We start from the raw sequence: 24255 nt of genomic DNA, 5'->3' as shown, positions 1-24255 counted from the left end.
CACCTCCACCAAGCCAAACTACTAGCGCCCTACCTGGCCCCAGAACACATAGCCACAATGATCCATTGTCACCTCTCAACTGGATTTTTGTAACTCGCTCTATGCAGGCCTGAACCTTTATCTGGAAACTACAGCTGTTCCAAAATGCAGTGGCCAGGGTTCTCACAGCAATACCATGAATGTCCCACATTTGGCCCATTCTCCATCAACTACAGTGGTTGTCAGTTGAATTCTGGATCAGGCTATAGGTTCTGGTAATTACTTTTAAGGTCATATGTGGTCAGGGCCCAGTGTACCTGAGGGACGGGCTCCCTGCCTATGCCCTTCAAAGAGCTTTACATTCCACCACCATTAACTGGCTAATGGTCCCTAGCCCTAAAGAAGCCCACCTGGCCTCGACCAGGGCCAGAGCCTTCTCTGTCCTGGCCCCCACCTAATGGAATGAGCTCCTGGAGGAGATCAGGGCCCTGACAGAACTGAAATAGTTCCGCAGGGCCTGCAATGCCTTTCACCAGGCATTTGGTTGAGACCAAGCAATACCAGCAACATCTGTAGGGTTGTGCGCGGCGGCATCCAAATCGGCTGTTCCAGGCCAACGCAGCCAGTGCCACAGGAGTATGTAACACACGCAGCGCTGGCTGCATCGGCCTGGAACAGCCAATTTGATGCCACTGCGCACAACCCTAACTCCCTGCTCTCTCCCTCCCAGAAATCCATTCATGCGTTCTGCCCCCGGACCTGTTTGCACTGTTATTGTCCATTACCTCCATTTTAATTAATTATAAAGCAGTAAGGTGGGTTGGGGTGGGCTGAGTCTGGGATCAAAACTCCCGGATTGGCCCCGGACTGACAAGTGAAGGCAAAGCGCCTTCCGATTGGGCCCTCACCAGGACAGACCAGAGTTCCAGCCAGTAGGGAGGTGCAAAGCCAAAGTTCTGACAGGGCCAAAGTTCTGACTGGGGCTGCCCACCCATACAGCTTCATTTTACGATGACTACTACTACCACTACTACTTCACTACTACTTCAATATTGTTTCACTATTGCTTTACTATTATTTTATTAATACTGTACTATTGCTTTACTACTGCTTTACTATCAATTTACTAATACTTTACCATTGCTTCAATACTACTTTACTAATACTTTACTATTTACCATCACGTTACTATTGCTTTATAATAGTAAAGCAATAGTGAAATAATAGTAAAGTAGTAGTATAGTAGTGAAGTTGTAGTCATCATGAAATTGAATAGTAAAGTGATAGTAAATGATTAGTAAATTAAAGTGATAGTAAATCAGTAGTAAAGTGATAGTAAAGCAATAGTAAAGTGTTAACAAATACTTTACTATCACATTACTATTCAATTTTACGATGACTACAACTTCACTACTATGCTACTACTTCACTATTGCTTTACTATTATTTCACTATTATTTTAATACTGTAAAGCAGAATTAAATACAGTATTTTAATACTGTAAAGCTTTACTACAGCTTTACTAGTGTTACTATTAATTTATAAACTTTGCACTCACGTCACTATTGCATCACTATCACTTCACTACTGCTTTACTATTACTTTACTAATAATTTACTATCACTTCACTACCACTTACTATCAATTTACTAGCACTTTACCACTACTTTACTAGCAGTTTACTACTGCTTCACTATCATTTTACTATTGCTCACTATCAATTTACTAGCGTGTTGCTACCGCTTTACTATCATTTTACTACTACTTTATTATTACTTTAATAGTGATTTACTATCACTTTACTAATGCTTTACTCACTACTGTTTTACTATCAGTTTGCTGGCACTTCACTACTACTTTACTAGCAGTTTACTGTTGCTTTGCTGCTGCTTTACTATTAATTTACTAGCACTTCACTACTACTTTACTGGCAGTTTACTACTGTTTTACTATAGCTTTACTATCGCTTTACTGATCATTTACTAGTACTTTACTACTGCTTTACTATCACTGTACCACTTCAGAGAGTGAAAAGCAGGATGTATAAAAACTACTTCTAAGAAGGGGTTTTGGAATACAGACAAAGCATCTCATCTTAGTTAGAGAAAAAGGTGATGTGAAGGAGGGATGCCTAGCAGATAAAATAAATACACATTAAACTCAAGAGCATCCAAACAAGGACAACAACAGAACAATACGTCAACAATATACTAATGCTAAGTGAAACAGAAATTTCAGCTCCAACTAAGCCTGTAAGGGGAAGCTATTCCAGAATCATCACACACCACCTTCAAAAAGCTCTCTCCCATCTCACCTCCCCCTAACTCATTGGAGGCACAAAGAGCACAGTCCCCATAGATATATTCAATGACCAGAACTGGCTGAACAATATGGAAGCAGATGGTTCTTCATATATCTTGGCCCCAAACCATTATGGGATTTAATGCTCAAAACCCACACTTCAATGAGAAGTGGTATACAAATTGAATAAATAAATAATATACTAAAAGGCAATCAAAATCTCTCAATACAGAAATAACATGCTCACTGCATGGGGTGCTTATCAACACCCTAGCCAAAACATTTTGGATCAGGTATATTCTCTAAGTCATTTTGTGAAAAATGCACGTTCAGCAAGTTGTGTTAACTTCCATGAAACCAGGATGTCGTAAATGCATGGATGTCATAAATGCATGAGTCACTTTGCAATGCCAGAAGTATGCAATGGAATTAGAACACACAATATTACAAATGTCTATAAACAAGATCCAAAAGATGTGGGCTCTACTCATTTATGATTTCAATGGTGTAATCGTTAGAAAACTAAAATGAGATGTACAGTTAAGAAAATATGTTGAAACTAGTTTCAAAGCCCCTTTATAAAAAGGGGTTTTGAAAGGGGGGTTGCCTTGTGCGGCGGTCTGACGTTGCGCGAGGCGCTTCACGCCTCCCGCAGCGTCAGACCGGCAAGGAGGGAATCCCCAGCAGCCGCGCTTCGCGCGACTGCTGGGGGTTCCCTCGGGCAGCGGTCTGACGCTGCGCGAGGCGCTTCGCGCCTCCCGCAGTGTCAGACCGGCAAAGAGGGAATCCCCAGCAGCCGCGCTTCGCGCGACTGCTGGGGGTTCCCTCGGGCGGCGGTCTGACGCCGCGCGAGGCGCTTCGCGCCTCCCGCAGTGTCAGACCGGCAAGGAGGGAATCGCCAGCAGCCGCGCTTCGCGCGACTGCTGGGGGTTCCCTCGGGCGGCGGTCTGACGGCGCGCGAGGCGCTTCGCGCCTCCCGCAGTGTCAGACCGGCAAGGAGGGAATCCCCAGCAGCCGCGCTTCGCGCGACTGCTGGGGGTTCCCTCGGGCGGCGGTCTGACGCTGCGCGAGGCGCTTCAGCCTGGGAATCGGAGGGACCAATCGGCAGGCGCTTCGCGCCTGCTGATTGGTCCCTCCGATTGTCTGTTGTGAGGAAGGGTCCAACCCGGACCCTTCCTCATCACGGACAAAGCCCACCTCTAGGGGGCTTAACGAATTATACAGTCCGTGGCGCCCGTGGCGCCACGGGCTGTTTAAAGATACTGAAGATGGAACAGACATTAGAAGGTGATAGAAGAAGAAGAAGAAGAGTGGGTTCTTATATGCCGCTTTTCTCTACCCGAAGGAAGCTCAAAGGGGCTTACAGTCACCTTCCCTTTCCTCTCCCCACAACAGACACCTTGTAAGGTGGGTGAGGCTGAGAGAGCCCTGATATCACTGCTCGATCAGAACAGCTTTATCAGGGCTGTGGGGAGCCCAAGGTCACCGGGCTGGCTGCCTGTGGGGGAGTGCAGAATTGAACCTGGCACGCCAGATTAGAGGTCCGCTCTGTTAACCACTACATCAAACTGATAGTAAGATTCTAGTCCAGTAACACCTTAGGCACCAAGAATTTGAAGGTATACATTTTCAAGAGTCAAAGTTTCCTTAATCAGGGAGGAGCTTTGGCTCTCAAAAGCTCATTCCCTAAAAACCTTGTTGACCTCTACAGCAGTGGTCCCCAACCTTTTAATCACCGGGGACCAGTTGACGCTTGACAATTTTACTGAGGCCCGGGGGGGGGGGTTAGTCTTTTGCCGAGGAATGTTGCTGCCACCGCCTGAGCCCCTGCTCCACTTGCTTTCCTGCTGGTGCCCCTGACTTCCCACTGCCCGCTGGGGGGCACTGCCACACCGAGGGGGAGCCCCAGCCATGGCGGCCGCTGGAGAACACCAAAGGTGAGCCATCGGCAGAGTGGCAGGTCAGCCCCCGAGGCAGCATCCAGGGTTGAGGACAAGGAGGAGCTGCGGCCAGGTACCAACTGATCTACGGACCAGTACCAGTCCCCGGACTGGGGGTTGGGGACCACTGCTCTACAGTGCTCCTGGGCTCAATTGGCCCCTCACCAGGGCAGAGTCTGCACTTACTTTCTTTATCCCATTGTCAATCCTGTTGAATTCATATCGCTTTGAACTCGATTCTTCCCCCCCCCCCCATTGAAACAGGAAAGTCTTCTGCACGTGGTTAGGGTAGTTCAGAAGGGGGGAGGAAGCCAAGCCTCTTTATTTCTTTTATTTTCTCATGGCAAGATATAAAAACTTTGCTACTGGTTCAATTATATCAGAGTTCTGGGGTGTCAAAAGAAACTGAGTCTTTCGTTCATCCGAATGCAGTTCTCTTTCACACAGCAGTGAGTTAAGAAATTTGGCTCGGATCGAAGAATAAAATGGACAATGGAAGAAAACATGTATAATTGATTCTATACAACATTGCCCACATGGGCACAGCCTAGCTGAATACGGGATCTGTTGAAATCTCCCATATAGAACAGCAGAAGGTAGAGCATTAGTTCTAGCTAACATGAATGCTCTACGTTGTTGTGGGATGATTAGATGGTAGAAGTACGCAGCTAGGGGCTGAGAACTTGGTGAGATCCCCAAGCTCAATGGCGAGCAAACATTTCTAGCTTTACTGCTAAGTTCCTGCAGTTCTATGTCTAACAGTCTGCGTTTAATTAAATTAAATGCAGTCTTTTCAGATATCAGATACAAGGAGTCTAAAGATATCCCTATAGATTTAATTTTTCCCTCAATATGTCCTAACCAAGTAGATGACTCATGTTCAGATAGCATGAGGGAAATTAGACTATTGGAGTCAGATCTAAAATTAATGCAAAGCCAGAACTTGATTGTTAACAACCATGCTCTGGTTTCCAATAGTCTTTGGCTGGTTTCTAGACATAGGACTGTGTAAGAGACACAGTTCAGGGTCCCAAGGATTTTACAAAGGAAGACAGATTGGAGAATTTTGACTGCTTGGTTAAAAGCGTTGATCCAAATAGGGATGCCATAGAACAGTTGGGCACTTAGTTTCCCATTGAATACTTTGAGGGCTGCTGGCACGTACTGGTTACCACTGGTGTAGAAGAAACGTGTAATTGCCAGGGCACTAGTTTTTGCCGATGTGATTGCATATTTCCTCTGTGTAGCCCAATTTGCATTATGGTGAAAAAATATTCCCAAGTATTTGAAGCTTTTAACTTGTTCAATGTTGTTACCTCTTACATTCCATTTAAGAGGCTTCCAAGGCTTTCAAAAAACCACAATTTTTGACTTCTCAAAGTTCAGAGCAAGTTTGTTTACTTCACAGAAGTCCAGGAATTGAACCAGTAAGCGTTTTAAGCCAATTTGTGAATGGGACAGCACTACCGCATCATCTGCGTATAAAAGTAGTGGGATGTGAAGAGAACCAATTTTTGGGCTATGGCCAGAATTGGGGGATAGGGACGGAGCAAGGTCATTTATAAAAAGGTTAAATAGGAGGGGAGCCAAAATGCATCCTTGTTTTACCCCTTTGTTGATTGGTATTTTAGGAGTAAGACTCCCAAGGGGGGTGAGTTTGACTTGGCAACAGGTAGAAGAATTTCCTTATAAGATATAGGAGCCTTTTATCTATCTTCATCTTTAATAGCTTATCCCAGAGAAGATCTCTAGGGATAGAATCAAAGGCCCCCTTAAGGTCCAGAAAAGCTGCAAAGAGCTTTGGACCCTCTTTCTTACTATATTTATTGACAAGGTGGGCAAGGATGGTGCAATGATCAAGGGAGGATTTCCCTTGACAGAATCCAACCTGCTTAGGGCCTAGAATCTTTCCTTTAGTCAACCACAAGGTAAGTTTATTTGATAGCAGTTTGCCATATAGCTTCCCAACAATAGAGAGAAGGCTGATGGGTCTATAATTGGTTGGGAGCGAGCGGTCACCCTTTTTAAATACTGGAAGAAGGATTGCATTTGTCCATGAGTCAGGCATTAAGCCTGTTTTGTTAATTACAGTAAAGAGAGCAGCCAAGAGAGGAGCCCACCAGTCTGGGAAGGTTTTGAGCAGCTCAGGAGGGATCGCATCAGGTCCTGGTGCTTTTCTAGGCTTTAGTTGATCAATACAAGCCCTGACTTCATCAGGCATCACTGGGGCCCAGTCTGGGATATCTGACAGGTTGATCTCGGGGAGGCTACAGGAGCTTACTCTGTCCTCATGGAATAGGTTTGAGAAATATTCATACCAAGTAAGGGAGGGGATGAAGTTTGTTAAAGAAGATTTCTCATGAAAAGCTCCTGAAACTAGGACCCAGAATTGTCTTGTATTGTTGGTAATTGTAGCCTGCACAAGTTGTTCCCATTGTTTTTTTAATATAATCACTTTGCTTTTTCTTTGTTAGTTGATATAATTGATTTTTCAAATGGAAATATTCTGCAGGCATAACCTTAGACCTGGATTCCCTATAATCACGATAAATGGCATGGATTTGAGATTTTAATTTGCAGCATTCATCATCAAACCAGGGATTTAAGGTTCTTCTTTGGGTTATTTTCTGTGAGTTTGATTGGGGGCTAAATCGCTGATGAATGCGAGTGATTATATTACTGTAATTTTTTATAACATCAGAAGGATTATCCTTGATGTTGGGTATGGAGTTAAATGTTGTTAAAGTAAAGGTAAAGGTAAAGGTATCCCCTGTGCAAGCACCGAGTCATGTGTGACCCTTGGGGTGACGCCCTCCAGCGTTTTCATGGCAGACTCAATACGGGGTGGTTTGCCAGTGCCTTCCCCAGTCATTACCGTTTACCCCCCAGCAAGCTGGGTACTCATTTTACTGACCTCGGAAGGATGGAAGGCTGAGTCAACCTTGAGCCGGCTGCTGGGATCGAACTCCCAGCCTCATGGGCAAAACTTTCAGACGGCTGCCTTACCACTCTGCACCACAAGAGACTCTTGTTGTTAAAGTACTGGCAGTAAATAGATGTTTGATCTTTCCAGCAGTTATTTGTGACCACGGGATCTTACATAGGGTACCTTGGACATTTTCAGAGCCCATAAATGGTGGAGATGGTCCGGACAAGGAGGGAAATAAGCATTAATTACTATTAAAGCTATGTTGGAAAATTTTAGGAAGAAGGCCTGAGCAATGGGATTACAAACAGATAGAGCAGTGAGTTCTATGCTTGCCTGTTGGGAGCATAAGAGGGTTAATCCTGCTCTGTAGCGCCCCTTGGACTTGGATTTGTAGGCTAATACTGAATGGGATTCATATCCCTCTAAGCTAATTTCATAATGTGACCATGTCTCCTGTAATAGAACCACATCAAAACCTTTGATAAAACATATGAAATCTGGATCATTCACCTTACTTTTCCAACCAGCAACATTCCAGGAGAGGATTTTGATTGCTGGGAGAGAGGGGTCCTTTAAGAGTCAATCAGTTTCAATTAGCTGCTCAAGAGATTTGTTAGGGTCAAAGAAAACACTGCCATTACCTTTTCCTGGACAATTGTGTCTATGTGCTGTCTCGATATTGTCCCTTTTATGGCAGATTTCCTCCCCCTGAGTCGTAAGAGCATTGGTTGGTGGTCCTAGATGTTTATTTCTCTTAGGCGCTGTTTCCGTTGGTGAATCCTTGTTATGAGGGGCAATAATAGTCATGTTGGAGTCATGGTTAGGCGCATCCATATTTGATGGGTGGGTTGACGGAGTAGATAAGGGAGTTGTGCTGGCTATGCTTTTCAGTAAGCTGGTTCTCAAGTACTCCAGCCTGTCTGTGATCAGTTGCTGATCCATGGGAGATAAGTCTTTAAAGGAGCCCAACAATTTTCCCCTCTAAGATGTTGTTATCTGATGAAAGATCTGAGGAGGTCTTTAAACCAGGAGGCAGGTCTATCCAGCTGATCAGGTCAGTTGGGGCAGTTGGGTTTTTTTCTTTTCTTTCTTTCCTCTTCTCAGAAGACTCGATACGCTTGTGCTGTCTCAAAGATTTAAAATTAGGAAATAAAGGCAAAAGGGTTGTATTATTAAAAACACGTGCTGGAAAGACCCCCTTTGCACTTAGAAGGGGTTTGTTACAAAGCAGCAGGGATGGTACTTTGGGGCTGCTGAATGATAGTAAAACCCTTTGTGTGTGATTGGGATTGTGTAGCGTTTCCACTGCAATTAGGTCAGCATGTTTCACTTGATCACCCAAAAGGGCTCTCAGGTGTCTTTTAACAAGTAGCTTGGATCTCCAAGAGGGAATGTAACCCTTAAAGCTACAAACAGTTAAGCTGACCTCATGTGGCTGCAAAACCAGGTGGTAGGTAGCTTCACTTCCTCTATCATGCAGCCGTGAGGGAGTATTGGTGATTTTTAAAGCAAAAGCACCCTGTTGTGGGGCAGTAGTTGTACCTGGTGAAGGCTCTTTATGTAGGGTGGACTCTTTTGATTTGGAGCTCTTACCAGCTAAGTCAGAGACCCTAGCAATTAGGTTGTCCACTTTCTTGTGCAATGAAGATAGTACTTTGCAGATATAGTCTATTGTTTTAGCAGTCAGTAAGAGCAAGTCAGCCGGCGCGTCATCAACCCCCTTCATGCTCCCATCATCTGGAGGGGGGTCTGAGTTCTCCAAATTTAAGACAACCTCTCCTCTAGCAATATCCAAAGCAGAGTTTCCAGAGGAATCAACCAGAACATCTGCCAAAGGTGCAAATTGATTGGAGGCAGGGATTTGTGTGAGTAAGGAGCCTGTTGCTACAAAATAGTCTCTCATCTTTGATTGTTTAGAGGCAGGGAGAAAATGATCCTCAGACTAGGTATCTCTTGCTCGTTTATGCACCCCCATTTTAAGCTACTTCACCTCTGGTGTTTTCCCTTTCCTTACACCTCCACTCCAAACCCACAGCTGTCCCAGCTACTGTTTTAACTGTTCTTATGTAAGAAGCTGTGGAAGTCCAAGGTCAGGCGATATAAGCAGGTGTAGCTGCTAATTGTTAATTTGCTGCAGCTTATCACAATTTGTGGAGGCTACTTGGTTTAAAAGCTGAGTGCAGCAGCTAATAAGATAAAATGAAACATGTTTAAAACAATAAAAGAACAATAAAAGCACTTAACTAAAAGGTTACTTGCGGAGCGTGTCTCTGCTGCGTCTGCCTTCCTCTGCGTCTGCTCAAGCTCCTCCAACTGAGGTTCTCTACCATGGAACTTTCTTTCCCAAATGGATATTGAGGATTTTCAGCACTCTGAGATATTGCACAATAAAGGTAGGGTCACACCGGATCAATCCTTCTTACTGCAGAAGGAAATTTTAAATCGGCCAAAATCCAAACGGAAATCGCATTCTGTGTAGAGGGCAGGGACTGAATCGATCTGGGGTTGGAATAAAAGCTCCGTGCAGGTTACACCCTGGACACACCAAAATTCCATCCAGTTAGCCCAGCCAGAGGCAGTCTGGACACATGGCTGCCAGTCTGCTCCTGGCAACTCAGGGGAACCTGAGGGCATTCCTTTGGAGGGCGGGGAACTTTCCCCTTCTGCCCCTTCCTTTTAGGGTTGCCAGCTTCCACGTGAGGCTTCCTCCTTCATGGGAAGTCTGCTATGGAGAGAGGAAGGGAAGACGATTGGAAAATGCTTTGAAACACCTGAGGCCTGCTGGTTCACTGTGGCCCATTCCCAGTTCTCTCAGACCTCTCACAGCCCCACATCCCTCAGAGGTTGACTATTGTGGGAGACGAATGGAAAAGGTGTTTGTAAACCACTTTGTCCGGCTGTCCAAGCTTTGAGACTCCTTTGGGTAGTAAACAACAGAGTACAAAAATCCGTTCTAAGGAGCAAGCATGAAAGAAGCATGTGGGCACATAACATTTTATCAACAGTGAAAAAATGGAGAAGGAGGAACAGGGTGGACACCTGTGTACTGTGACTACCCCATGTGTATTAGGGCAGAGGGGCATTTCGGTGTCTGTGGCCTAATTCACACAAGAAGGGAAATGATGCAGAACTGGGGGGAATTGGTTGCCATGTAATCTTCCCCTAAGAAGAGTCTCCAGTCTGATTTTCCCTTCACATATCTGAGGACATGGCTCTGGAAAGCTCATCTGTAGCCACTATGCCACAATTCCCAAAGGTCAGTCCTCTACCACACTCAACGAATATTCCAAACCACAGGTTCTTGACACCCATATCTCCACACCCACGCCCTCATTTGCCACCAAGCCACCACAACCTCCCATACAACACACATGACAACCCCATGCCTCAGGTGTCTCAGGTTCCATGTAATTCCCATGGCACATTCCTTCTCACTGGCAGTCTTCAAGCAAAGGTTGGATACACACTTTTCTTGGATGCTTTAGGATGGTTAGGGCTGATCCTGCATAGAGCAGGGGGTTGGACTAGATGGCCTGTATGGCCCCTTCCAACTCTATGATTCTATGATTCTATGAACATTCAGCACCATCTAAAGAAATCTTCCTCACTACCCTACTCAAGCCTGATAATAATTTTTCTTTATTCAGCCAGTAGAGGCCACTGTTGAAGGACAAGAGGAATCATCCCCTTTATAAGCCAGGCAGGGCTGTCCTTAGATTTCATATGAAATGGCTGGGAAAACCGCAGAAGAGGAATACGATGCCCCATGCAGGCTGAAAACATAATCACACTGCCACCCTAAGCAAGTAGATGCAAATAAACAAGTGCATATAAATGCCTTGCCAATAAATGCCAAAAGCCTATCACCTGTGAAAGTACATATAAGCCAGTTTTTGCAGTTAGACTAGCAACATAAAACAGTTGTAAGATAAGGTAAGCAATAGTTGTACAGGAGTTGAATATAGGCAAGTGCACAGTTGGGAGTCGAATGCAGGTAAGAGCAGGGGTAGTCAAACTGCGGCCCTCCAGATGTTCATGGACTACAATTCCCATGAGCCCCTGCCAGCCTTTGCTGGCAGGGGCTCATGGGAATTATAGTCCATGGACATCTGGAGGGCCGCAGTTTGACTACCCCTGAGTAAGAGTATATGGATGATTCCAGAGATGAACTATGGGGTTATGTGATCAAAATCTGCTATTCTATCTAACAGGATATCTTCCCTCCTCATGTTTTCAGTATTAAAGGTATGTTAAACATTTCATCATAAATCTTACAATAACTCTGAAAGGTAGACCAGGGTTATTATCACTATATAGCAGGTAGGGAATGGAGGCAGGAAACAGTGGCTGAACCGTGTGAGTTCATGGCCGAAATGAGGTCTGACACGGTTACCTTCTAGATCACAGCTTAGCTGGAGGTAATGATAGACATCTACAGAAAGAGAAACCGATCTAGCTGAGATCCAGTTTGATATAGGTGAGAAATCACGCTAGGGGCTTATCCGCACTGGGTTGAGTTTGGTTAAACAAACTGCATCTGAATCCAGTCTCCACTCTGATCATGGTGGTTTTTTTCTGCAATGTGCACAGCTGAGAATTGACTCTGAAGTCAAACTATTTATTTCCTGGCATATCCAAGAGTAGATTTTCTCTGTTTCATCAGAGAAGTGTGAGCCCATGGCACTCTCTTCTGGATGCAGATGGGCTGCCTCTCATTTGGATTTTTCCCTCCTCACTCATTGCAGCCACACCTCTAGCACTGATGTTGTGCTGAGGTTTCTGCTGATTGGCTGCTGTGTGGCAGGAGCAGCTCCTTTGTTCTTGTTCCTCCATTTCAGCTCCAACTTGATACTGCTTAAACCTTTGTGCTGTGGAAGTATTTTTCTGCTTTTCCTGGCCCTTTAAGTAATGCAATAAGCACTCATATCTGAAGGAGTTAGATGAACCTGTGATTTCCTTCATCTGCTGTCCCTTCTCCCAGTCTGCTACATGTGTTTGGAAAGGTGGGTGGGAAACTGCTTGCAAAAAGTCAGTGAATGCTCTGAATAGATCCATAGGCAGTTAGCTTTTACAGAACTGAGATAGTTTAGATAGTAAAGTGCTTTCCTTGTTACCATAATTTTACGAGTTCAAGGCTAGCTGTGGATCTTTTTTCCTCACAGAGCAGTTTCAATTTTTTTACTTTTGAAAAAGTGGGGGGAAAGGTAAAAATGGTGCATTTTTAAAGCGTGCTTTTCAAAAGTAAAAAAAATTAATTTAAACTGTGTGTGGGGAAAAAAATCTCAAGATTCACAGCCAGACTCAAACTCATAAAGTTATATTTGCAAGGCAAGCACCTTACTATTTGAGCCATCACACCTCAGCTGAAGCTCATTGCCTGTCAGCTGTATTCAAAGCTTTCATGTCTGGTTTTTAATCTTTAAAAAAATAATGAAATAATCAAACACTCGGTCCTTGAGCAGCTGGAACTGAGAGCTGTGATTTCTAAGATTCAGCATGAGTTTCGCAAGAACAAGTCATGTCAGACCAACCTTATCTCTTTTTTTCGAGAAAGTTACTACCTTGCTGGATCAGGAGAATGCCGTGAACATAGTTTATCTGGATTTCAGTAAAGCTTTTGATAAGGTTCCACATGATATTCTTGTTCACAAGTTGGTAAAATGTGGTATGGATCCTAATTCTGTCAGGTGGATCAATAACTGGTAGAAAAATCGTACCCAGAGGGTACTTGTTAATGGTTCAGCATCTTCTTGGAAAAGAGTGACAAGTTGAGTACCCCAATGATCTGTCCTGGGGCCTGTGTTGTTCAACATATTTATAAATGATTTGGATGAGGGATTAGAGGGGATACCTGTTAAATTTGCAGATGATACTAAATTGGGAGGGGTAGCAAACACAACTGAAGACAACAACAGAATACAGGATGATCTTGATAGGCTCGAGAAGTGGGCTAAACTGAATAAAATGAAGTTCAGTAGGGACAAATGTAAAGTTCTGCATTTAGGTAGGAAAACCCAAACACACCAATATAAGATGGAGGAGACTTGTCTTGGCAGTAGCACGTGCGAAAAGGATCTAGGAGTCTTAGTAGACCATACATTGAACATGAGTCAGCAGTGATTCAGTGGCTAAAAAGGCAAATGGGATTTTGGGCTATATTAAATGGAGTATCGTCTCCAGATCACGGGAGGTGATGGTACGGCTTTACTCTGCTCTGGTTCAGCCTCACTTGGTGTACTGTGTTCAGTTTTGGGCACCCCAATTGAAGAGAGATATTGACAAACTGGAACATGTCCAGAGGAGGGCAACAAAGATAGTGAGGGGTTTGGAGACCAAGACATATGAAAAAAGGTTGGGGGAGCTTGGTCTGTTTAGCCTAGAGAAGAGACGACTGAGAGGGGATCTGATAACCATCTTCAAGTTATGGAGGATGGAGCAGAATTGTTCTCTCTTGCCCCAGAGGGACAGACCAGAACAAATGGGATGAAATTAATTCAAAAGAAATTCCATCTAAGCATCCGGAAGAAGTTCCTGACAGTTAGAGCGGTTTCTCAGAGGAACAGGCTTCCTCGGGAGGTGGTGGGTTCTCCATCTTTGGAAATCTTTAAACAGAGGCTAGATAGCCATCTGACGGAGAGGCTGATTCTGTGTAGGCAAAGGGGTGGCAGGTTACAGTAGATGAGCGATTGGGATGTGAGTGTCCTGCATAGTGCAGGGGGTTGGAGTAGTTGATCCACAAGATCCCGTCCAACTCTATTATTTAAGGGTTCTATGATTCTATGAATTAAATAGAATTTTTTAAGAACACACAAACACAAAGCCACATACACAAAGACAAAAATATACCAATGTAAGTTTCTAGAAATGGTTTCCAAATATAGAATAATAGAAACCACGGTGGCACCAGTCACTTAAACAACCAGTCCTCTCCCCTTGTAGCTCTATTCATAGAATCACAGAGTTGGAAGGGGCCATCTAGTCCAATTCCCTGCTCAATGCAGGATCCGCCTAAAGCACCCAGTATAAGAATCTGTCCAGCTGCTACTTGAAGACAGCCAGTGATGGGGAGCTGACCACCTCCTTAGGCAGTCAATTCCACTGCTGAACTATTCTGACTATGAATTATCTAAAAAAAAGTCCATATGAAATTGCTTTCTTTTTTACCATGTGTTCAAATGTTGATAGAGTTCTATGCTCCTCAATCCACTGATCACCGGAAGTGGGCTTTTATCATTCCAGTGTTGTAATAGATTCTTTTAGTTGTAATAAGGGTATGGAGGGTCCATTTTTGTTGATATGTCAACAATGGCATCTTTAACAAGTGTTGTTGTTCTAGTGGAAGTCATTCACAAGAGGTTGTTTATCAGGTAGACTTTCCTCAGGTATTGTAGTAGTAAATGTTAATGGGACGATCGGGCTTCTTGTCGGACAGAATGGTATTAGAAATTATAGGGACAGAAGAAAGCAGTGACCTCAAAAGGCAACGGACAATAAAAGCTACAACTCACTGGGCTGATACTTGTTCCAGTTTGCACAGGACATAAGATTAGGCTTTCCATCTTCAGTTAGCCAAGTGTTTTCTCCTGCATTGTCCTGTCGGCAACCAACTAACAGCAGGAAATACAAAATCTTCTTTACAGAGTTTAAGTTCAAACAAAGAGAAACAAAGATGGATATTTTATTTTTGCCTTATATTTTCCACCTGCTGAACAAGTGGATGCTAATCCTTCTAACAGTCTGTAGTTAATAGCGACATGTGGAATGAATCAGGGCATATCTATCAGTATATCGTTAACAAGCAATCTTCTGCTTCCTGTAATGCAGATCCTGTACGTCAGTTCAGACAGAATTAAATGTCAAAATCTCTTGCATCCACAAATAAATGCCTGTCACTAAACATTCCAATCCAGCCAGCAAACCCATAAATTCTATTCATCTTTATTTTGACTCATCACAGACTGAAAGCTTTGACTTAAGCCAGTCTTAAACAATTGATCTGAGATTTAAACTAGCATGATGCCTGACAGCCCCTGCATCTCCTCCAATGCAATTGGACAGTGTGTGTGTGTATATATATCATAACATTTGTATTTTCCAGCAGAATTAGCTATCTGCTTTGGATTGTTGCAAGTGACAGGCAGGTAATAGCCACTGAATGTGTGTTCAAAGCTTTGAGAGGTTTTACTGATACTATAAAAATATCCACTGTGTGTTTCTCGTCTCTTCAAAAAGGAATATTATTATTACGTAGAAGACATTACTTGGAGGTAACTCAATCAGATGCCAGAGACTTTCTTTTCTGCACGTAGACCTCACACAACTATCATAAATACACACAGCATATATTCTGACAAAAAATAAGTAATTTTAGGTGTTCGTTCTTTCAACAGAAGAGTGAAAATGCGGGTATCACTAGAAGTAATCTGTCTTTGACTAGATCTCATTTTACTTCTGATAGAAGGCTCTCAAGATTGGATACACATATATGATCCATATTGCTTAAAATATCATCTAGCCCAGGTCGAATTCACCCTTTTTTATTTTGTTAAGTGCTTAGAGACATGTGAACGCTTACAGAGTATGGAAGACTGCAATTCCAACATCCTTTCAATTGTGTCAGCCAGGTCATGACCTCTGTTCAGTCAGAAATTCTATAATCTGAAACAGCCCCAAACCAAAGTATAACTAAATGTGTCAAATGAAATGTTATTGGATCTCACTGAATTCATTGAAGCAGATCTTGTGGGGGAACGGTGTTCAGTGCAGTATGCACTCAACCTCCCTTTCGAGTAACAGGAGACCCATTATTGAATCAAACATCACACGTTGTATATTTTAAGACAGACACTATTTTAAATTAAAGGCTGTGGAATTTACATCTGGCTGCACTCTGGTAATGACCAGAGTCCTCTAGGGAACATGAATCAAGCAGGCCTAAAGCTCCTCTGAGGATTTTCGGTTGCAAACCTAGATTTACCGAAGTAACTTAGTACAGTATTTCCCCAAATTATTCCAAAGCAAAGAATGTCAAATTTCATAAAGTTCACTTAAGTTTAGAAGAAGAGTTGGTTTTTATACCCTGCATTTCAATACCTGAAGGAGTCTTAAAGCTTTCTTTTCTCTCCCCACAACAGACACACTGTGAGGTAGGTGGGGCTGTGAGAGCTCTGACAGCATTGCTCTGTGAGAACAGCTCTCATAGGACTGTGACTAGCCCCAGGTCACTCAGCTGGCTACATGTAAAAGTGTGTGGAATCAAACCTGGCTCGCCAGATTAGAGGCTGCTATTTTTAACCAGTGTGTGTGGGGATATATATATTGTTCTCGGTGCTTGAACAGGGGATACCTTTACCTTATTCTTACCTTAAGAATATGGTATAAGAAATACCATATTCTTAAAAAGATGCTTATGCCATATCAAGTCTCTGTAGAACAAATCTCTATAATTTAGGAGATCCTGATGCTGAAACTCAAATACTTTGGCCACCTGATGAGAAGGAAGGACTCCCTGGAGAAGAGCCTAATGGTGGGAGCGATTGAGGGCAAAAGAAGAAGGGGACGACAGAGAATGAGGTGGCTGGATGGAGTCACTGAAGCAGTGGGTGTGAACTTAAATGGACTCCGGGGAATGGTAGAGGACAGGAAGGCCTGGAGGATCATTGTCCATGGGGTCGCGATGGGTCGGACACGACTTCACACCTAACAACAACATAATGTAGAAGCTGTGTGAATGGTGTCTGGTTGCCAGTTAAAATGTCTTCTTAGTCAAAGATTTACCAGGTGCCCTTAGGGTGAATGTTCCCGATCTTGGTAAACTTGTGGATGCTCTGGGAACAGTTACAGGATGTCGCAACAAAATGGCTGCCATGGGGCTGATTCTAATCACATAAAGTTAGAAGGTGTGTAAACTATTACAAGGTTCCAAGCTAAGAATCCTCTTGTGGTGGAAGCAGACACAAAGCAGACACAAAGGTGAAGCTTCCTTTGGTTCTTCTGAAGCATCTCCCACGCCAACAACTGAAATTTAAAAAGCAGGCACCAACACTTTTCAGTAACAGTTCAATACCAAAATACAGACGTGATTTAAACTGATCTCGTTGATATCTTGTTTTCTTTGAAAATTAATGCGTACACATCTTTGCACTTACTGCATGGGCTTCGAGTTGCTATGGGCCGCTGACTGGACACATTTTTAAAAGGTATTTCAAGCTCTAAGGCAGGGGTAGTCAACCTGTGGTCCTCCAGATGTCCATGGACTACAATTCCCATGAGCCCCTGCCAGCGTTTGCTGGCAGGGGCTCATGGGAATTGTAGTCCATGGACATTTGGAGGACCACATGTTGACTACCCCTGCTCTAAGAGAACAGATACCTTTTTCTGGGGACAGAAAACACAAACTCTTCCACATTCCTTTATGCATTTCTAGTACCCAGGTCTGCTCCTAGCCTGAAATCCCAGTTGATCATAGTGCCTACATAAACATCCAATCGAGGCTGAGTACTGTCTGTGAACTTTCCACTGATGACCTATTATTGATTGCTTTCACGTACATGGGAATAAATGTGAGAATAATAAGATTCCAGTCTGTCTTGCTTACCCTTTGGGCTACTTTTAAGCGCTATCTCAGATGCTGATTTCCTGCCGTACTGGTTTTGCTTCACTCTTACAGCTGATATGCGAGTTTCTTCAGTCCCAGCTGACATACCTGCTTACTTCATTTCCTACACAGGTGCCTTTCGGCTGGACAATCTTCCAGATTCATCTCCTATTGCATACTACATATTCAGTTACTGAACAATTCAATCAAGTCTAATTAAAGTATCTCACAAATTGGTGCCGGGATGGATGGAGTACAGTTAATACATGCTTTAAAACTTAAAGGTGAGATTATTTTCTTCTGTTCATTTAGATGCTAATTTGCGGGAGTAAAAGACTGTCACTCTTTTATTTGTTTTCTCTTCCATGTTATAGACTGCCAAATGCAGAAGAAGGGCCAAATAGCATCAGGCCAGAAGTACTGGTGGCTTAAGGAAGAAATACTGTTACGTTTCTTTCTGTTCTGTCTGGTAGATTTGCAAAAAAAAATGCATGACTAAGTGGAAATATGAGGCTGGCTAGAGAGGTTTTAAAAGATGCAGCTGAATATCAGTATATAACCAAAATGAATGAGGAAGAACAGCTCACTAGAAATATTCCTTATCAGTTCATGAAACAAGATTCAACAGGCTTCATCATGTGGTTGTAATGATGACTGGAGACAATTGACGATTTTTTAGTATGCATTCATGCCACAGTTGCATGAAACAATCCACGAGACAAAATCAAACTCTAAAGATTAGGGCACAGGATTTGATTTCTAGCATTCCTTATCATCTCCTTAAAAAAAAGGAAAGAAACCGAAACCCCAGGCTGAGACTGAGACCAAATAAAGTCTATCGTACTAGACGTCAATTTGTCTCTATATGAGGCAGGTCTGTAAAATGCCTGTGTCCTACCAAAACAAAGTGGAAATCGTCTCCATGCTTTCTCTCTGTGCTGTTCAAAAGATTGTGGATATTGGAATCCCACAAAAGCAGCTGTAGCAGCAGCGAAAGAGTAGGTTTTTATATCCTGTTTGTCTCCATTTTAAGGTGCCTCAAAGCAGCTTATATTCCCTTCTGCTGCTGAAAAATGGATCATTCACTAAAATAAATATGTGTCATTTAAATCCATTCAAGTAATTACTTTCCTTTGGAATCTATAGCAATCTAACGGATTGTGACCTGTATTATGGGGCCCATTCCGCACCAGGATCAATGTTGCAAATTGGTTTCGGAAAGAAAAAACGCAATTTTAAATAGTGGAATTCGTCGTTATGCATACCTGCCTTTGTAGTGGAATCCAGTTGCATTTCAATAGTTTCCCACAGGTTTCCGGTCTCGGCAAAAATCGCTATCCAGGAAGCGATTTTTTCTGTGCTTTGTCCCGCCCCTGGCCGTCACTCAAATGAACAGCCAATGGGCGGCCATTATCATGCTCCCGAAAAGCCCCTTTCCCATTAAGGCAGGTTTAAAAAAAAAAAAAGCACACGTTACAATGAATCTGCTGAATCTGCGTTGATTCGTTGTAACGGAGAGACCCATGTAGCTGGCAGGTGGCATGTGAGCTGCCGTTTCATCGTTGCCACACTCCCCCGAGTGAAAAAAAATCCCTCCCCCGTGCAAGGGCGTGATTTTCGGCCGAAAATAAAGGGAACCAGCAAACGGGGCTGTGTGGTGCTTGGTGACTTAAAACAGCTCTAAGGAGGGACTGCAGCCGGGGAAGCCTTGCTGGGTGAATGAAGGCTCGCCGGTATGTTGCTCTCCGCTCGCTCCGAGAAAAAAAAATGGTGATCGCTTCGCCGGAAGATCAGAGGAGAGAGCCAGGGGAGGGACTTTGCTGAAACCGCAACAATGGTAACGCACAGAACTTTTTCGCTAGTGTTGCAGATTGGTTGCAAGAATGTAGCGCTTTCCAGAGGGTGAATCCACTTTTTGGGATTTCCCTGGAAGCGCTACAACGAAGCGCTTTTTGCTGACTGGTTTCAGGAGTGTGGCAGATTGTGTACGACGTTGTGCATAACTGCATTTTAGTAGCGATTACAATTTGCCACACTTCTGCTACAATGAATCTGTGCGGAATGGGCCTTGGTATTAACTCCCCCCACCCTAAAAAAAACCCCTACTTGACCTTCCAAATGATACTATATAGAGGTATTGTGACCCTAATATAACCCAAACATTGATGACTTCATAAGCAACACTGCTTCCTTCCTTTCTTTTCAAGCAGCTGACAGCTTCCTAATGCCATTCCAAAAGCCCGCTTAGGGAAAGTGCTTAGATAATCACTGCTTTAGTGTTTAGACAGCTAGCTTAAGGAATTTGACCTGAGTTACCAGCCATGTGCCCTCTGTTAGCAGTTTACAGATTAGGAGAGGAAAACAGTTGTTGAGTTAGTAATAAAATGTGGCACCAGGCCAGCTGAACAAAAAGCACTCTTCTGCAATGTCTAGTAATAGAGGGAATCATCAGATTTTGAGAGAGACGGGAATGATTTAAAAAAAAAAACATACACACACAAAAAAACAAATAAAGCAGGATAATTTTCTAAACTGGAAGCCAAGAACTGATGAAAGGATCCATATGCTACAAAAAAGGAGAGAATCAAAGATGCAATGAAGTACCTCTCCTCAGCACCAATAAAATAGTTTCTAAATCTGAATATTGGTTTTTCAAAGCAGAAAAAACAACAACAGAACCTCTAGGTAGCAGTGCAGTGACATGTTCGTAGTTTAAGGGAAGCTACTGTTTCGATGCAACAAGCAGTTTGGTATAGCAGTACCAAATGGAAAGAAAACTTTCACCCAAGCTCACAAGCTCCGCTGGTGCTGACATGGCATCTTGTCATATTTCACAGTTCTTCCATTTAGAGCATGGGATCTGTCCCCAAACTGCAGCGAGGCAGAAAGCGCAAGTGCTGCAGCAGATGTTGTGTGCATGTAGCAAGCCATGGAATTGGCTGTTTCTCCCCAATCGCTTGATAGGTGTTGTGGCTAAAATATATTGATTGGTATTTAACTTTTGTGATATTGATCATGCCTATAACCGGCTGCACAACTGGAATACCATAACTGTGCATTGTATTATATTTATTAACAGGCCGTTAGAGAAGGGACGCAAAATTAATTATGTGCATCAAAGATATCTGTTTTCAATCCAGAAAGTCATCTTTGAAAAACCTATAAATTGCACATGCAGGCCATGGCATTATGTACAAAGTAACTGGGTTAGGTCCAGATTAACTTTTCCAAGGGCACAATGACTTCCACTCCCTACTCCTCCTGAAACAGCCCCCAATGTCCTCAGTCTTGTTCCTGGGGGAGAGGGGACCTCCCAAAAATAGAATTTCAGGGGACATTTTGAGTTGCCACACTCCTTGGCCAGAAATCCGTACACCTGCGAAAATGTCTAGTCTGGATCCAAATCATTATTCAGATAGATGTCATTTCAAACACGTTGCCTTTTGATTGATGACTTTTGACAGGATGCTGACAAAGGAAGTGGTCCACAAAAGAGGAAAACTTTATCACTTCAAGTGCTGCACTGTGCACATAGAGCTACCCAAATATAGGACTTCTCCATTCATTTCAATGTATAGTCATGTAAGGTTCATTAAAACCAAATAAACAAATTAGCTTGTTCCATGCTAAGAAAAGGAGGGGAAAGTATTTTACAAACTAGTTCATGGCACTACTTCATGTAGTCCCAAATTGAACTACCTCTGAACCAAGCCTAAAAATGTTGTGAACTCTTTACGACAGGTTTTAGAGAAATCAGATTGAATGTATCATAAAGTTTCATCACCCCTTCAGATTCAGAGTACCTTTATTGGCATCAAAATCACTTCTTTAAAGCAAAAAACAAACAAACAAACAAACCTGCTTGCTGCTTTGCATATACTAATGATTTTAATTTAATTAACTATTGACTAGTTTTAAAGATGAACTATAGGAACCTACTCAAGACCAAAAAGAAAGGAGGAAAAATCCATCTTAGTCATGGACCACAATCTAAAGGCTAAATAGAACATTTATCACTCTTATCAGTAAAACATCAGGACACTGTTGTGCTCATGGATTTGTAGACTGCAGAAATTGGGGGGGTTGTATTTGTATTAATTTGCTATTGTTCTATATTTCAGGGGTAGTCAAACTGCGGCCCTCCAGATGTCCAGCAAATGCTGCCAGGGACTCATGGAAATTGTAGTCCATGGACATCTGGAGGGCCGCAGTTTGACTACCCCTTTATCCTGAGCATATATCATTTTCCAATTATATTAAGTGAAATGGTTGCAATGAAGGTGGAATCCGTGCTCCAAAGCATGAGTTTAGATGGTCCTCACTGTCAGATAGCTCATGCTGCATGTGTGGGTGTGAAGCCACCTTCTAGACATATCTTATTTGTGATAATAATGATGGGTTCTCCATTAGTCCCGCCAATACAAGTGTATATCTGAAAAAGTGTGCTTGAACACAAAAGGTTACATATCTTCAATAAAACTTTGTTGGCCTTAAAAGTGACATTAGGCTCAACCTTTGTTCAGACAATACAAGTTATGTCCAAGTAATATTTATCATATATGTGGTGTGTGTAGTGTTAGCCAGGAGATCTAAGGATTCTTTGACAAGCCAGGCAAGGGGAGGGGGCTTGCCATTTCTTTCAGCCACTATTTTTATTTTTATTTTTATTTTTATTTTTATTTTTATTTTTATTTTTATTTTTATTTTTATTTTTATTTTTATTTTTATTTTTATTTTTATTTTTATTTTTATTTTTATTTTTATTTTTATTTTTATTTTTATTTTTATTTTTATTTTTATTTTTATTTTTATTTTTATTTTTATTTTTATTTTTATTTTTATTTTTATTTTTATTTTTATTTTTATTTTTATTTTTATTTTTATTTTTATTTTTATTTTTATTTTTATTTTTATTTTTATTTTTATTTTTATTTCCTGCCTCTCCCTATAGGCTCAAGGCAGGTCACAAGAGTCTCAACCCCATTAAAATCCCCATTAAAAGACATAATAATTCTTAGTGTTCCTTGGAGGAACGACCACCTAAATCCTTGGAGGTTTCCCATACAAACCGTGCTTCGTTTCTTCTGAGATCACATGGGATTGGGCTTCCCTGGGCTAATCGGGTCAGACCTATGTTCAAGTGAATTCTGAGATCAGATCGACCCATGAACCAGACACAGGCAATAGGTTGGCACACTCATGCCTGAATAGCAACTAGGCTTCTGTCTAATCCCCCAAATAACAGTATTGAGTGTAAAAAACAAACAACCAGACAGCTAACCAGCACCTATGCTATGTGCAATTTTACAAGGCATGTAGCTTAATTTAAGCCTTGCATCAGGTACTATGTGTCCTGAAGGGCATCCCTGGCCACATCCCTGGATATTTGGCAGTGGCATGGCCAATCCCCTGGCCAATGGAGGGGATCAGAGCCCAGGAAGCTGATCTAGGCTTTGATGTTTGCCCAGGGGCTCTCCTGTAGCTGGGAAGGGTGGGGCGGGGTCAAAGCCTAGGATGCTGAGCCAGGCTTCAGCACTCACTCAGGTGGCCTTCCCGTAGCCTGGGAAGGGCAGGGCACGCAGCCAGTGTCTTGGGTCCTTCCTGCAGCCCATGACTGATTCCTCACCTGGCAGCAGACCTGGCAACCAACAATGCCGGGGGGGGGCAGACATGGGCTCAACAAATGCTCGCAGCTCCCTGGACCAGCAGGGCCTGGTGTGGAAGCACAATGCCAGAGACCAGAAGAAGTGAAGGAGCTGCAGAGGCTTAGAAGCAGCATGGCTGCAGGAGGAAGCAGAGGAGGTAGGAGAGCAATGGAAAGGGCCCCCAGACTTATTTGGAGGGTGGGAGAGGAAGCTCCAGCAGGAAGCCCCCACCCAGACCAAGATGCTTTCGGGACAAGTGGTTGATGGGGGTCGATGGTCTCAGCAAGCCCAGCAATGGGGGTGAGGAGGAGCAAGATACTCAAAGCAAACTAGCCCCCCACACCCATTTAAAAAAAAATTGTCTTCACAGTTTTGACTGTTTGCTATCTGTTTGATATCTTTTCTTTATAACTGCTTTTTATGTGCCAAATTTGTTCTGAAGAGAGTGACTTGGTGTCTGAGTCTTCAGGAACAGAGGTTAAGATTGGACAAGGGGGTCCAATTATAGGTGCTCCGCATCCTCTCTCTATTATATCCAATTATAAGAAAAAACACCATCTGGAAGTAATGGGCTCATTAGGGCCTATGATGTTTTCTCGCCGTAGGATATAAGGGAGAGGATGGGGGCACCCTCTTCGGGAGCCCCTAGAATTGGACCTCTGGTTCAATCTTTTTGAAACTTGGGGGAGAGTCAGAGACGAGCCTGCTTAAGATACCCTGAAAGTTTGAAGCCTGTAACATTAACCACCACCACCACCCCCAGGCCTTGGGAAAGGTAGAAACCTGAAAAAAACCATTATAGTCAATGGCGCCGTTGACTTTAATGGGTTCCGAAGTGGACTGAAGCAGCTTTCCCCAAAGCTG

At 43.0% G+C, this 24255-nt stretch overlaps 1 long non-coding RNA gene across 1 annotated transcript in view; it reads left to right on the top strand.

Annotated features, from left to right (window-relative positions):
* LOC143829324 (uncharacterized) overlaps positions 1–19131 on the top strand; it is a 45076-nt gene extending 25945 nt beyond the window's left edge. The window contains exons 6-7 of the long non-coding RNA XR_013228074.1: positions 17879–18030; positions 18121–19131. This is a non-coding gene — a long non-coding RNA (uncharacterized LOC143829324). The remainder of the gene's footprint in view (positions 1–17878; positions 18031–18120) is intronic.
* Positions 19132–24255: the final 5124 nt, after the last annotated feature.

This window comes from Paroedura picta, chromosome 2, assembly GCF_049243985.1.
Source record: "Paroedura picta isolate Pp20150507F chromosome 2, Ppicta_v3.0, whole genome shotgun sequence".
In the NCBI taxonomy this organism is placed as follows: Eukaryota; Metazoa; Chordata; class Lepidosauria; order Squamata; family Gekkonidae; genus Paroedura; species Paroedura picta.
Note: the sequence above shows the minus strand (reverse complement) of the source record. Positions and strands in the feature narration are given on the sequence as shown.